Below are 16,726 nucleotides of genomic sequence, written 5' to 3'. Positions count from 1 at the left end.
ATTAACAAATGTTCAAACACTAGTATACAACAAATGCAAGTTCAATTTAGGTCAAATGTGCTATAACTGAACTCTGAAATAAGCCATTAAAATGTCTCAGGAGGACAGAACGAGCATATTAAAGTGTATGTTATACAATTAAGAACTGTATTTAGCTGCCAAAAGTGGTATGTCAGCAATGATGATGACTGCCTGTCATATAATACTGGTATTTGAAGAAAGCACGAATTATAAATTTATTCTGGATTTTCTCAAGTGCCATTTCAGTAAGAGTACCTAATTTCTTTTTAACTTTCTAAGTAAAAATTACTTAACTGCATATAGAAATTTCTTTTTCCTTCTTTAAACATATACTTACGATATTTCCAAAACGTTCATAGTAAAACTCTTGGTAATCCCAGGGCCTTTACAATGGCCAAATCTCATACAAGTCCCAGAAACAGACAGACTCAGGCAAACTGTACTGCTTAACCTACAGTAAAGGTAACTTTTTTTGTACAAAAGGCAGAATATAACACTAGTTGAAAGTACTCAACATTAATGAAAAGAGATAAAAATAAAAAAAATAAAGGTGAAATAAAGAGAAACGTTTTTCATCAAAACCCCAAGATTTGAGGATACTGAAAAGTAGACAAAGAACTTCTTCATTTCTGTATTTCCATCTTCAGTCCAGTCAGTACTAAGTACCACCTTAACAGAAAAACCTGTACAATTTCCTATGCTTATACAAAATCATCACTCTTCGTGTTCATAACCAAGAAAACCTGAATAAATTATAATGTTAATAAAACATAATCCGAAAGCCTAAAAATTCCCTTTCTGAAGAGAAATTCAAAACCTTTTTGGAACTTTTTTTTTGGAAATGACATGATAACATTTCCTCTTTCTTGATGAAAGAAACATTACCAACATGCTTTCAAGGTCTTCTATCTCACAGCTGCTGAAAATGCAAAGAAGCTGGGACAGCTTGACCCGAGCAGTATGTTCCTGGTTGCACGGGCTCCTTTCAGAAGGGACAGCATCAAGGTCACCCCTGGAAAAGAGAGGAGCTGCTGGGCAGCTTTTGGCAGCTGCTGGGCTAGTGGAGGGAGAGAGGTCTGGAGAGACTACAGGGTACAACACATGCAGGATGGAGCAGAAACATGGCTGTGAGTGGACAGAAAGTCACATCCCAGGGGAAAGAGGCACAGAGACTTTGCAACTGCTTTCCAGTAAGGACTCTATATAGAGAGAGCATAGGGCATTTATGAATAAACATTTTGATTTTTCTTCTTACTGCTTTTCCCTTTTTTAATGTTAGCTCTAGTTAACATCTAGCTCTAGTGCCTTCTCTAGTTATGTTAGCTACTCTATTTTTTATAACAGCTTAATTTAGAAAAATTATATAGGGCTTGGTATATCTGTTTTACAAAGGCCAACCAGCATTCTCCATCAGCATTACCAGCTGTTACCTCCACTAGCAACTGGAGAACTGGATCAGACATTGCATGGAGATTCCATTTCCAAAACCTTCTTAGTACTATTTAGTAGAGCTAAACCAGTTAGAGACTACAGACAAAGAAAGAAAATCTGCCAAATTTAATGATTTATGTTTTCAGTATTATCTTCAATCAAGAGAAAAAGGAGCGAACATTTTGGGGCAGAAGTGACTTTGAAGCTTGCCATTCCAGTTGGTATTTGCCACTTTCATTTTGCCAGCTCCAAATACTTGTAAGTGTTTTTTTTAGCCACATTGCAAATTCTAATCTACTGGTGCTTTTTAATCTACTAGTTTTAATCTACTGATAAATATTTTAGTAATTAATTCTTTAATCTCAATTCTGTAAAGGACTTTTACTAAATACAAGGTAGGAATCACCCAAAAATATTCTTAAAAGCAGAAAAACCTGGATTCTCCAGCAGATGATAGCAGTTCCTGCAGGGAAACTGCAGGAAAAGAGCATTATCCCACTGCTCCGCTGGAGATCCAAATATGGCTTCTTTAGTACGAGAAAGATTTTAATATGATGGAGCTTATTTCCCTACAGACCAGCTAGCAGTGGTCAAGCACATTTTCTCTATTATTTTCTTTTTGTTTGTTTGATTTTAAGGAAAAAAGGGGTAGACATTAGAAGGAAGCAAAAATGGAAAAGTATGTGATTACTATGTATACCATCCACTCACAATTGTTTAAATATATTTTCTTCTTCCTATTCATCTCAATAAATTTACTAAATGTTAAGGTTTAATTTCATTAAAAAATGAACAGTACCAAGGTAGAGTCAGACAAACTAACCTTTTCTGAACACAAAGGAATGCCTTCTGAAAGAAAATAACATTTTACCCTATCAAGCTGCCCTCAAAGCCACAGGAATCTCTGTAGAATAATTCTGACAATGCAGATAAGCTACATCAATGTGGAAAAAGAGCCCAAATATTAATTTCTGGGTACACGATTGATTTCAACAGGAATTTGGCTGGAGCAAAATTATCATGTCAGGGGACTAAATTCATTAGGCTTTTGGGCACATTTGCAAGGGGAAAGTGGAGAGGGAAAGCCAGAGCTCCCTCACTACTGCACACAGCTACCATGGGTCAGCCAGGACACCAGTACTTATCACTGGCTGACACATGTGAACTTCTCACAGCCACGCCAAGCACCAACAGAAGATTCGTGCCCTGGAGATGTTCCTTGGACAGAATGGGCCTGCCATGTGAACACTTGCAGGGAAACCTGTCAGGTCAAAATTCTCTCCAGAGATGTTGCAAGGAAAATGCTATGCAGCAACTGCTTTGTTGTAATAATTAAAGCTGAGAAAGGCATATCTCCTCTACTGACCTCTCAGCTTGGTACTGTCCTCAGCCAAAAATGTCAGACTCACTCTTAAGCAGAAAAACTTGAGGAGGTGGTGGTCTCTGCTCACTAAAGCACAATAATCCACTACAGACAGGCTCTCCTCTCATCATTTGAAACCTCTAACAAAGTGTCATGGTTTAACTCCAGCCAGCAACTTAACCCCCACACAGCCACCACACCAATAATGTGTCAAATGGTTAGACTAAACAGGGTAGATTTCTCTAAAATGCCCAGGAAAAAAAACACTTAAACCATTGGTTGTATCAACCATATAATATCTGTAAAACTGACTACATAAAAACCTCAACAAAATGAGATTTTTATCTCAAGTTCCATATCATGTCTTTAGATATGTAACTGGAGAATATTGCCTGAACAAGCAATTTGTTTGCTAGGGTTTGTTGGCCTATGTATTCAGCTGTATCCTGTGTCACAAAACTGAGGCAAAGGGCTCATAGAAGAAAAAAATTCATTCCCTACTCCTGCCCCAGGCCCTCCTACATTTCACCTGAGATGTGTTCTTTACATCCCCTTTGGGGGAACTTCCAGTCCCCCACGTTCCAGGGGGACTACTGAGCTGATTTCTAACTTCTGAAAAAATTCTACAGTTAATCAGCTTCAGCAGCACATGTAGCTCTGTGACACCTAAACCATTCTAAATCTCTCTGGAGCCAGTGTCTATGAAACAACAGAAGGCCATGCTTATCACAAGCAGAATTTAATAAACATCAGTACAAAATGGCAGTATTTGACTTAGCCTCACAAATATGACAGTTAAATGCATACCTTTATCTCTGTATTCCATGCCTAGTGCCCCTTCTACTCCACTCAACGCATATTGAGCTGGTATGTCAAGTCTGCTGGAAAACTGGTGTACACCCTTACCACTAGCAGTGAAAGCCATGCTCCACTAGTTGAATATAACATAATATGCCTTCAAACACCTCAGTGGCCTGAGATGAAATTTAGCCTGGAAGGTATAAGAGGAACAGAAACATAAAGAAAGGGACACCTGCAAGCTGTTTATAACCTAGTTAGAAACTGGTCAGGCACATATTAAGCAGTTTATTGTCCAAGCAAAGCCAAAGTTCAAACATGGAAGCATGGTCCTTTAAAAAAGTCATACTTTTTGTCCCAGCTTCCTTGAACTCTGAGAGAGAACTAATTACAAAATTCAACTTTGGGGAAACTAAGAAAAACATCTCATTGGTGCAGACAATTTCTGATTTATTCAGACCATTCCCACTTTTATTTGCAGATGAATTGTAGAATCATAAAATCACAGCATGTGTCAAGCTGGAATGGACCTATATGAATTATTAACCTCAACTCCCTGCTCCTTGCAGGAGCGTTCTGTGCATTTATAGCTGTACAAGGACCCTGAAAGTAAACAAAAGATAGCTTTGCATTTTAGGTACAGAAGAGATGTCAACAGAGCAGCTTCTCTTCTCATTGTTTTCTATGGGTGAATGGTAGGAGAGAGCAGCTAAACCAAAGGCAACAGTGGGTTTGCTTCCTGTTCAGCACCATCTAACAGCAGTCTGCAGCAGCAGGGAGCAAATAAAGAAATACATTACCATGGTGAAGATCATGTTACATGTTAGTAATGCTAGGAAAAGCAATATAGTTCTGGAAGAACACAACAGAAATAGGCCAAAACGCCAAATCCAACTGCAAAATTTAGTATTTTCACACTTCTATGCTTAAATGTGTACAGGACAGCTAGCTTCTTGGTAGCCTGCTCCTCTATGAAAAGGCATAGACATGTTCCCTCTCTATAGGTGCATGCACAGGTCTAAAATTAATTTTGTGTTTGACAATAAATTGCACTTTATGTGGAGATCTCAAATCTTTTTATGAATGCAAAAATAACTTTTCAAAAATTTGCCAACAAAAAGTATAGAGACACAGGAAATTTATGTGACTTACCCATATCCATACCTAAATAGTGAAATCTTAATTCACCCAGAGTGGCAGGTGGCCTCAATACAGTTTTTGAGAATTTTCAGGTACAAAACTTCCAGGACTTCCATACTTCAACTGGATTTTTATTACTAATTTCCACTATAAAAGGTGGCTGAAACATACATCTCTCTGCATGAAAACAGATTTTGTTAGTGCCATCTCCTGGTGATTAAACAAAACTGAAAAATCATTAACTAGAGTTGAACTTTCTCAGCATAAAGTGAAAATATAATAGTTTGATCTGGTTTGGTTTTCTTGTTTCTAATGGCTTCACCTGAGGCATCTAATTTTCCTCTCTGTAAACCTGGAGGATACAGAACTCATTAGCCAGTTTTAGGATGACATACATAAGCATTAGTAACAAGGAAGGAAAACCAGGAGCTGTCATCATAGTGCAAACAGGTGTCATAAAGCTATTGATAAATACACCCCATCCCCTTCGCTGGGTTTGCCCCAGTCAGAAAGATTAACATTTGGTATAGGTAAATCAAGGAAATGTGAGCCTTACTTAAACCAACACCTTTGCTATACTGTATTTTGGATGGCTGCCATTAATTTTAAATCTCACTGTCCAAGTCCTCAAAGTGGAAGGTAAAGGGTATAAGATGCAGTATGAAAGAAGTTAAAATACACTCAACACAGAATAAACTGTTGGCAATACGCCTAATACTCTTGAGTGGTTTTACAGTTCTTGTGTAAAGTAGCTCCTTTTTGGCATTAAGCCTAAGACGCTTCAGGGCATTTTTCTAAGTTGCCTGGAGCCTTTATAACACGTAGTCCAATATGCATTTTGGCATCACCAGCTCTTAAAATTTTCTTCAACATTTTGTTCTTAAATATAATTCTGAATGTTTAAGATAAAGATTTTAAAAGTGCAGAGTCAATGCAAATCATTCCCTACCATCCGTCATTTCTGTTTAAGAGCTGCCTGCACATCATTTGTGTTCAGGAGTTGAAACATGCCTGAAATATGAAAGATAGAGGAGAAAAGAAATAAGCCTGAAATAAGCACTCCAAACGAGTGGCTTGCAACAGGAATCTATGGACTAGCTTTTACATAAAAGTTAAGTAAACTTCTTGCACATTCTAGAAGAGGCATACCAACAGCAACAGTGAACCTGCTCAAGCCCCGTGAGGACTGCTGGTCACCAGCCCCTAAAACTAATTGCAGATTTAAACTCAAGGAGTCTCATGTTCACAGCTGTGCCATTTTGGAAAGTCCTAGACAAGAGAAAGGAATCCACCAAGACCTATCCTTACTGTCGTCAGAATGGATTTCCCCAAACAACTGCCAGAGCTGCAATGCCAATGCATTCCTTGCATTGATGGATTCTATGTTATTTTTTCAAGCATATCAAGGCCACCAAAAGATATGCAAAGCTGAAAAATGTGTCACGCTGGATAAAAATAAGATCATTATCACTGACTTTTTTATACTTAAATATAATCAATAACCAGGCTTTAAAACTGCCTGGTTATTGCTGATAGAAAACAACTGAATAAGAAAGTAAGTCTTGAGTAAAGCTTTCTGCATAAGGAACTGCACAGAATACTGATGAATGTCTTTTTTCAGACTGCGCCAACTGACACATAAAAAACAAAAGTACTAGAGAGCAAAATAAGTATGTTAAAGAGATTTCAAGTGTGGCTCAATCTGCTTACTGATTAACACTTCAGCATATAACAGTCCTCACAGGCCTCTGTGGTTATTGTTCAAAAGTGAAACAAGGCTCTTTGGCAACTGAAGACAAATTATCCTCGCTGACCAAGTTCACATTTCTCACACAGCTTACTAGCACTGCAGCCGTTTCTTCTTCCAGAGTCTCTGGAAGGAAAATCAAATCAAATCAAATACCAAGATATAATGTCTGTCACCTATTTCCAGGATAAGAAAGAGCTCTAATGATCTCTAACAGAAAACAAGCTCATCTTACACATGAACAAATAAGCTGATTGACTCATTTTACCATAAAATAAAATTACAGACACATTTGCAAGAAAGCAGAAAGTAAAATACAGAATTGTCTTTATGTCAAGAAATAAACAACACTACAGAAACCTCAGAAATTGAAGATGACAGCTGTCTTTTCAATACCTGGAAAAGGACAACAAAGTAGGTCCATGATTATCTGCACAAGGTTCTGTATTTCTTATTGAAGTGCCCCATCTGGGGGGCAGATGTCCAGATCTGCTTCCTCAAGCTCCATTTCAAGTATATTTATGTGAAGTCTTCAGAACTATAACACGGTCTTCATCACACACCCACAAGCTGACTGCACTGGTTTTAGCAGAGCAGGCAGGGCAGAACAGAAGGTCAGACCGGTTTCAAGGCCTGAACTGCCCCCACACGTAGCGTCACCTGCTGCCAGGGAGAATGGAGGACACAAGGAGAGGCCGAAGGAACTCACACTGTGAGCTACTCACAATTACAGAAAATCCTGCCAGACACACCAGCTCAAACCACAACCACAGGAAGGCCAAAAACCAGGATGATAGGCTGCCTGTCCCCTTACCCTGTGAGTACAGTGGCTGGAGGTGCTGCAGCTAACAGCATGTCAGCATGGCATTTTGGTCACAGCAAATATTCTTCACCAGCCAAATCCAGGCTGCTTTAAGACTACAATATATTGTATTACTGCTCCTAAACTTTGAATGAATTGTCGTAACACGTTAAGTATGACCTCTGTGATTCAGATTAAGGATCCAACTTCCCCAGCAGGTTCTTCCCTCCTGTAGTGCTCACCAATAATGCTGAGGCAAAAATAGAAAGTGAGCTGATTATTCCCACAGCTACCTCCTGCAACTACCTACACCAGCAGGGACAGGTTTATCTTTAGCACTTCTCAATGAATTTCAAAAATATCTTTTCATTAACCGAATATGAGAAACAAGTAGAAGTGTTGAACATACTGGTGCTTTCAGAAAGTTTGTGTTATTTCCAGAAAGATCTGGGATTTTTATTACAGCATGAGACATGAGAACATTCAAGATATGCCTGAACATGGTCCAGCTCACATTCACAAGTCCATTGTCTGCACATAAGAATGAACAAGACCAACAATAAGAATAGCTACTAGACTTCCTAGAAAACAAAATTACTATTCAGATGTGCATAAAGGGTAGATATGCTGGTCCTAAATCCTCAAATGTTTAACTTTTGGACATCACTACTCTAGATCACAGTTCTAATTTGACCTGTTTGAAATGTACATACCTTAAAATAAATTACTTTCTTAGAAGAACATTCAGTAAAAAGCTTTCTTTTTAAAATTGTATTATTTTTCACAACAAAACTTCTGCCAAAAGAGCTGCATTGATGAGAGATGTTGAAGACCAGTACCGGTATCTGAAGTCCAGAGTATTTAACCATGTCCACAGTGTTTATACACAATCTTCCTAATGCCAGCCCTTCAGCTGAATTTTCTACTTGCTATCCTACCAAAAAAAAACCGGACTATATTACATGTGTGCAAGACAATCAGGCCAAGAAGGAAAGGCAGAATTGGCAGCATCTAGGAACAGAGCAATCAGGCACAGCAGATAAAAATCCCAGTTCAAAATCCACAAACCAGGGACACTGAACTGGCTGATGTCCTCTTCACTTTCCCAGGCTGCTCTGCAACACATACTATAGGTGGATTAGCTATTATGTAGGGCTACTTTAAAGATCCCAGTATGAATTCTCAGTCCTTAGACACAAAATTTTGAACACTGCAAGAATCAGGTTCTGCCTGTAGTGAAAGAGAGGTAGGAAAGGCCCTCCAAAACAATCACGTAGATAGTTCACCTCTTTTCTCTCTGTGTGCTGTGGATTACACCCAGCACCTCCACCACTTTGAGCACCAGATCAGTGATCTCAGAGGTCACACAATGAATATGTATATGTATTACCACTGCTCTGACTCAGCAGAGCACTCAACATGCAGTTAACTTTCAACTAGCTCTGGAATGACACTGCTTCAAGTTTGCAAGCCTCGTGGAAGAGGAATAGACTTGCTAAGTTTTCCCTTGCTAAGGGAAGTAGTGAAGAAAAACAGAAAATGGAGAGAAGCACCACACTTGGAATAAAATGGGAAATCTCCCTACTTTTCTCCACTTTCACTTGGATATCAACGGAAGCCTTTTTTTCATTTATTTATTTCATTTTACGCCATTTAATTATTTTCTACACATTAAATTCTCATGTCTATGTATATTAAATTTTGAAAAGATGATAAAAAACTCCTCCAAAGGAGTATCCTCATCTCCAGTATGTCCAGAGTCAAGAAGCATTGCACACTTAAATGTTCCGTTTTGACTTCTAAGACTCAAGAGCAGATGGTCAAGTACTTTTTCATCTGATGCACAAGCACTTACTCACAGAGAACCAGACTCAAATTTTGTGAGAGTTATGCATCATTAATTTCTACAGCATAAACAGTGGTTTTCAGAAGTGGTTTCAGTTGCAAATCTATGGTCAAGAGAAAGCACTCTACAGCACGTCCAGCCTAGACACCTTAAAAAAGTGTGACTATTGCTGCTTTCATCAGTAAGCAGCTGTTAGTCACCAGTGGAAAGGTGTGATCATGCATCCAAGGAGTACTCCTGATAGCACTGACAAAATTCATAACATAAAAATACTCTCTGGTTTTGTTGAGTCAAAAGGTTAGTTTATTCTGTTTATAAAGAATCTTAGGATAACTCAGTGATTCCAAGCAACTGCTGCATAATACAAAGTCCCTGAGCATAATCAAATTATGAGTTTCTTTCGTGGAAAATATCAAGACATCTTGTTGCAGTGTCTCTTCCTTTGTCCTTTGTAGGAAAAGAGTGGTAAAGAAGTGACTGACTTCTGTCTACTTAAACCAATACCACCTGTATATGCGCTACTGGAAAAAATTGCTATTACTGAAGGCAGTAGAAAAGTTAGTATTATCTTCACCTCTGCATGGGGAGAAAGTATTTGAAAATTCTTGCTATTTTGGCCTTAAAAACTATGAGACTGGCAGTTTTGGGGGCTGTGGGACTTGTAATAAAGGGTTCTCATTTGTAACCACACATTTCTTGGAATTTAGGGCAAGGTAGTGAATAGGAAGGACTGTCAATGGTGCTGCTCTGAGGAGTTATTCCTCTTCCAAGTGCAGGCTGGCAACAAGTTTTCAGTAGCTGAGATTGGGGTGCTGCTATTTGAAGATGGGTTTGAAGGTGTTCCTGCATGAATTCTGATAGGTGAGATCTACTGTCCACAATGATCCTAGGTCCATGAGGAATACCTGCTGTCCAATGGCCTCATACTGTATGACCTCCCATTACTTTTTAGTAAGTTAATGTAATCCAAAGTGTGTTTTTACAGACCCATAGCTATGACTGATACCAATCCAAAGTCAGTGAGAAATCTACTGTGTAGTACGCCTTAAAAAAAAAAAAAATCAAAACGAATTATATCGTTGTAAGTAACAGATGAAAGAGGACTGCACATGACTGTTAATTTTGTGACTTTACTGCTACAAGAAACAAAGCACAAGCTCTATACGGTCTCTCAGGGAAAAAGAATAAAGCCAAGCAATGATTTAAGCTCTAACACAATGAAAACATTTTTTCCTTTCTCCACTCCTCAAAAACCTCAAGTTTGCAATAAGGTCAGCTGCCTTCACATTATCTAAATCAGCCATGATATCAAGTGAATGCTGACCAAGTAGAATCAAGTAGCTAGGATTGAAAATATTCTCTTATAGGCAATTGTCATTAGGATGAACTCAGCTATTGCACTTTTTTTCTGCCATCTCCTCTGTCTATGCTGAAAAGCACCTGCAGTAGAGAAGAACTATATAGATATCGATGAAACAGGAGAAATAGCAGTTCACATTCTAAAGGATATGCATAAAACAACATGAAGAGAAAACAGCAAAACCACATAAAAGATTCTGTGCTCCCTCAAACTCTGTGGCACTTCACAACAGAGAAGTACTGGAGGAAAGCACAGCACAGAAGCATACATAAACACAACTGTAATCACTTCAAAACCGGATATTGATTATAAGACTTAGATATGCCATAATTGAAATGTAATCACATAGCAGCGAATCTTCAAGGACATCTTTCCAATTACACCAATAATTTTTGAACTCTGGCTTTTCGTCACTAATGTTTTCCTATTATTTAAATCTTAAAAGACAAGACTGGTAAGGGGTTTGAGAGATAGTCTCAGCCACAACCTACCCCAATGCAGAATCTAAACTGGATCTAAACATTTTCTGACATAAAAAAGATTTTTAGGCAAAAACTGCACTTGTTAGTCTAAGTCACTGGGCTAAGATATCATACAGATGGGATAACTTCAGCCCTAATTCAGCTGAACAGCTCAGACACAATTTCTATCACTAGGTTCATCTGTTTGGCATTAAGCACATGTTTAAGCAGTTTGTTCAGTCATAGATTCAGAGCCTAATTTATTTGTTCAGACAAACAAATTAAGTTGACAGGAACAAAACTGAAGTATGGCTTCAATCATGGTTTTAATTCATATATACATTAAGGTTTTAATTAAGTGTTATGGCCTTCTTGCAACAAAATACCGAACTGTAACTTTACCTTCAGCACAAAATTTTCAACACTGAGGCTAATAAGATTCCAACCAGTACATTCATGACTGAATTCAATGTAAAACCTTCATATTTAAGCCTTTGCTTACTCTAATTCTTCAGTGTCTCTATTTTATCCATCTGTCAACAGTCAAAAAAAAAAAAGCATCCTGTTTATTTCACAAAACTGCATTCACAGCACACTTCTACACTGAAAGTCACCTAAATGTTTACAGAAACATCTATGCATAGCTATTCACACACACTTTCCAGGTAAAACTCACTAAAACTGAAAGGCCTAAGCATGTTATCTTCAAAGGCAAGAGCAAAATTCCTGATTAGAAGAGATATGCCTTAACCACACTTAAATGGTCGTAAAAGTCTTATTCTACATGCTATCTTTTATTGTTACATTTTTGTGTTGTGAGAATAAAAATTGTAAAGTACAACAATAAAAATCAGTATTCTTTATTTTCATGCCTGGGTGAAGCATAAATCACTCTCTCCAATTCAGCCAAGGACAAGGAGAGCTGAATGTTCTTAAATTCTCAGAGTTTATTTTAAAAGCAGAAAGTCCCTTGGCTTAACACAGGTGAGTAAGTCCTTAGATAAGGACATTAAAAAAAAAAAAAAAAAAGACGTTTTGCTGGTAAGGGTTTATACGATGTCACTATAAACTGGCTACAAATAAAAACCATTCTTCCATGTAGTTCTCGTCTGCAATTTTAACTACATTAGAAAAGTAGAAACATAACGAAGAAAAGATTATAATATGATGAATGCATTAGCTTTATTCAACAAAAGTACATTTAGTTTAATCAACAGAATTTTTCTACATAGGTTACAGAGACCTACAAGGCCTATAAAACTGAGGTCAACATACAACTTGTGTTGTTATAATGCTGCTGTCCCTTGCTATTCTCCTCTAGCAATATTATATCTTACAAGGAATGACAGTGTTCTATACTATCATTTTTTCTCTTTAGCTACTGTTATGTCTTTTACACTTTAAGAAAGGCCTCTGAACTCATAATTTCTTTTCTCATGTAAACAAACCAAACTTTTTTATGAGAATAGAAACATGTTAAGTCATTCTTCTGCATTTTCTCCCTCTAGTCTCCCTTCTGATTCTATCATGAAAATGTATAACATTACATTGACATGCAAATGAATATATTCTTTCTTTAAAATATTAAAGCACTTTGGAGAGCATAAATCTTCCTATTTTAAAAATTATTATTTTGTGGTATTTTAGTATCAATTTTCATCAGGAAATCAGGACCATCTCATATTAGTGGCCAGACTGAATCAGACCAAAGCATCAGACTATCTAGGGGTGCATTAAATCATATATAACTAATTAAATGTCAACTGGACATGAATTATTTTCTAAAAGGCCAACTAATTTGTGCACCAGATCCATAAACAGCTACCCATAATAGTAAAACCCCATACATTTCTAATCAAAGTGATCTTGGAAATTGTGAGAGTACAGTAAATACAATGGCTTATTTAGAAATAAGCTTTACTATCCTTAAGTGGATGTAAACTTTATGTGCTAAGTTAATACACACAAAAATTCCCCCAACAAACAAACAAAAAAAACCACAGAAATAATAATAACCTGAAATTGAATGGTTGTACTGACAAATTCTTTTGTTCTATCGAAAGAACAGAAGCACTTTCCATCTTTTAATACAATATTTCTGTCCATCAGTAAGATACTGTAGTGACCTTTTGTGCCCCTACAGATGAAAAAATAACACTTATGTCCACTGCTTTTAAAGTTTCTTTTTTCCTAAGCTGACATTACTAAAAGTTCTGTGACTCTGCGTCAATAACATTATGACAACATAACTGCTCAAAATCCATAGCAATGGTTCATAAACTCACTTTCATCAGAATAAAATTTTAATTCAAGCTGAACTGAAGCCTTGGAAAATCCAAACAATAAACCCTCAGAAAGCAAAACAAAAGAATAATTCAGAAATCTATGTCTGTAGTACATATAGCACATATGCTACTTTTACAGTGCAGTTTTGAGAGTTTTAATCAGAGCTGACTAACTGCTTCACCTACTGAAAGAAGAGTGAAATGGTTTCAATTTCAACAAAAGCTAAATTACTCCACTGCAGAGATCAGTTTAAGGAGTAGTTAATCCAGCTCAGGAGATGCTTTCACAAAAGTACATATGAGACACTGGCATTTTGCACATAGCATAGCAAGCACTATCCCAAAGGAGAAGACTGAAAGACAAGGTACTGAACCTTCTATTTTTCCATCCTATTTTTCCACTGGACACATCTCACCTCTACCTCACCTCAACAGCTACCAGACACTAGAGAAAGTAAACACGAACCATAACCTCCTCCTTTGGGACTGTGTGTTCCAAAACTTGAGTGCCTGCCCTCATCCTAAACATGAATATGGACAGCCACGCCTCTCACCACTCACCACGTTCCCCTCCACAATTTCCTTCGCACAATTCCAGGAAAAAATTTACTTCCTCCCAGGGCTGAGCAACCACATGGCCAACCAAAGGGTCTACCTATCCTTTGCACTCTATTCTCCCCTATCAGTCCTTCCATCTTTGCATGGCCATGATTTTTGGAGCACTATCTCTCAATGGCACCATAGTGGAATACTCTGACGAGCCAGTCTGGGTGGACAGGACTGTGATGGAGAGGGGGGAGGAACAGGCACCAAAACCTATAGGGATGCTTCACCTCAGCCTCACTGCGTCCTGAGGTTTTTGTGTCTCACAACTGATTGTGAGAAAGACACACCCTAATACAGGGGTAAACCACTATGAATTTCCTAACTAGAGCACACGTGCATAGGAAGTGTTACAGTTTTTCTACAGTTATCTGTCTCTAGTTCGCAGACCAGAGCATGAGAATAAATTCTCCTTGGAAAGGAAAACCACATAGAGATTTAACTAGGCAAGAAATAATAACTGAGTTCGAAATTAGGCTTGGAACAATAGGTACATTAAAAATAAGGAAGACAATATGCTTTCAAAAGTGAGGCTAAAAAATAAGCTTTTCTCTCAATTTATATAGAATATCTTCCCCACCCTCCATGTCTGCCAGCATCTCAGAACTCACGCACTACTGAGATTAATAAATACATCATATTAACATCCACTGTTTTGGTCATTTGTATCTATCTCTTGAAAATTGTATTCTTGAAGTACCAAAGGAGGCTTCATTCCAAACTGCAGTACTCTGAAAGTATCACATTTTTGTAAGGCCCAGGTCACCAGCCAAGGACAACTAGAAAAGATCACACAATCTGAAAGCTTTTAGTTCTTGAGCATCATCAGAATGCCCTCTTGATACATCATGAACAAGCAAGACAAATGACAGCTAAAGATCTTCCACAGCACTTGAGGCAACCAGCCCCCAAACATGATTGAGTTTCTCAGAGCTAGTATAATGAAATCTACTAATTACTTATTACTTGCATCACTATAATTCCTAGGAAGATTAGTCACAGAAAGGAATGCCTTTGTGCAAGGGACTGTACAAACACAGAGCAGAGCACAGTCATTGATACTGCTGCAACTGCCACCAAAAGGGCAGCCATTATTAGTGGACAGGATGATGTATATCCTAGTGTAGTTACCATTTTTCCCAGTTTTCCCAAGAAACCTTCTCAAGTTTATTATGTTAAGATCTCCTAAGCTTCGTCTTTACTAGGACCTTAAATATCAGAGCTGTGCTACTGCAAGTGGCTGCTCCAAAAGAACAGCATGAGCCTTCCAGGAGCCAAGTTATTCTCAGCAGGGCTAGCTACAACCTTCAGACAAGATGCTTGAAAAACCCAACACAAATCAAGCAGCACTGAGTACCTGATTCTGAGGCAGGCTTTCTGACACATCATCGGTAGCCACAGCATCCTCACTAAGCAGACAAAGGTTCCTGCAAGCCCTGATTTGTGCACCTTTTACTCTCAATGCTGCCGAGGTCATTTTGCCTAAAATGGCTTTGGACTTGCCAGGAGTGCAGGCACAATTGCTAATGCTGCAGTGTCAGCGATGGTGAGATCTTCAGTTCACGCAGCACACAGGAAACCACCACCAGTGTCCCCGTGCGAGCCGACGGCAGTGCAGAGGCACGGGGCCATGGGCACCTGCCCTGCCTTGGAGCCCCCGCCGTGACCACCACTCGTGGGGCAGTGCAGGAGGCCACCACACACTACCCGGGTGACGGCCCGGGGGACAACTACCGCCACCCTTATCACAACCACAGCTCACCCCACAGATCCCGCAGCCAACGCATGAGCAGCTTCAACCGGGGCCAAAAGCGAAAAAGGGAGGAGGGCACAGCTAAAAGCCATGAATTTCGAGTCTTTTAAGTTTAAGAGGCTGGAGTTGCTAGCAAACAAACAGGCCGGCAGACGAACAGAGCTGTCACCTCACCAAGCACGGCACTCTGGTCTCTTGCGCGCGGGGACAGCCCTTGGATGAGAGGGAGCCTCGGGCGGGACACTGCCCGGCATCAGAGCCACGAGCCTCGGCGCGGCAGCCCCGCGGGATGCACATCACGCCGGCCGGCACCCCGGCCGCTCCCGGCTTCCCCCCGCGCCGCTCCGCAGCCCCCTCCGCGGCTACCTATCTCCGCTTATTCACCAGTGGGATGACAAATCTCCCGGGCGTGTGTCTGTCCCGTCCTTCCAGACAGCGCTGCGTCCCCATCTCGGCGGCGGACCGGCCGGCGAGGTGAGTAACCGCGAACTGACGGCACCACAAGAGCGTTTGTTTTGCTTTCCCTTCTCCTCCGCCCTCCCCGCGCTGACACGGAGGCCGTGAGCCGCCGACTCACCCTCTCCCCGCCGGGGCCGGCGGCGTGGGGTTGGGAGCAGCACCGGGGAACGGGGCAGCGGAGGGGCCGGGCCGTGCCGCGCCGCACGCCCCCGGGCGCGGGCAGGCTCGGCGGGGCGCGGCGCTGCCGCGGGGCTCGGGGCACTCACCCACCTCCCGCCTGCCCCGCCGGCAGCGCGCAGCTCCCGCCGAGCGCGCCCGCCCGTGCCCCGCCGTCATGTGCCCGCCGCCCCGCCGTTAACCCTTCCCGCGGCCCGGGCCGGCCCCGCCGAGCCGCGCCTGCTCCGCCAGGCGGGGGAGCGCTGTCCCGCCGGCTGCGGGCCCGCCGCGCCCCCTGCCCCGAGGGGACGCGTGGGGAGCGGGGGACACGGCTGTGTAGGGGCGGGGGAGCCGGGCGTCTCGCAGGTGGTGGAGGGGGACTTGATGGGGTGGCCCTGTAGGGGCTGAAGATGCTGGGGTGGAGGCTGAGGGAGAGGGGGGACGGAGGGGTGTCCCGGGGCCCAGAGGTGTTGGCAGTAGGGGAGGCGGGGGGATTTTGTA

At 40.7% G+C, this 16,726-nt stretch overlaps 1 protein-coding gene across 5 annotated transcripts in view; it reads right to left on the bottom strand.

The window, feature by feature from the left end:
- The window catches only part of GLIS3 (GLIS family zinc finger 3), a 153,519-nt gene extending 137,262 nt beyond the window's left edge, over positions 1-16,257 (bottom strand). For 4 of the 5 annotated variants that reach the window (XR_015799192.1, XM_088155849.1, XM_014880025.2 and 1 more), the window contains exon 1: positions 15,995-16,128. The gene's annotated coding sequence lies outside the window, so the exon portion shown is untranslated. Of the gene's footprint in view, positions 1-15,994; positions 16,129-16,187 lie in introns of those variants that run through there. The other variant, XM_088155848.1, reaches the window with a different exon arrangement.
- Positions 16,258-16,726: the final 469 nt, after the last annotated feature.

Source organism: Sturnus vulgaris, chromosome Z (assembly GCF_052056855.1).
Source record: "Sturnus vulgaris isolate bStuVul1 chromosome Z, bStuVul1.hap1, whole genome shotgun sequence".
Lineage (NCBI taxonomy): Eukaryota > Metazoa > Chordata > Aves > Passeriformes > Sturnidae > Sturnus > Sturnus vulgaris.
The sequence above is the reverse complement of the archived record's forward strand: the minus strand, read 5'-3'. Positions and strand labels throughout refer to the sequence as shown.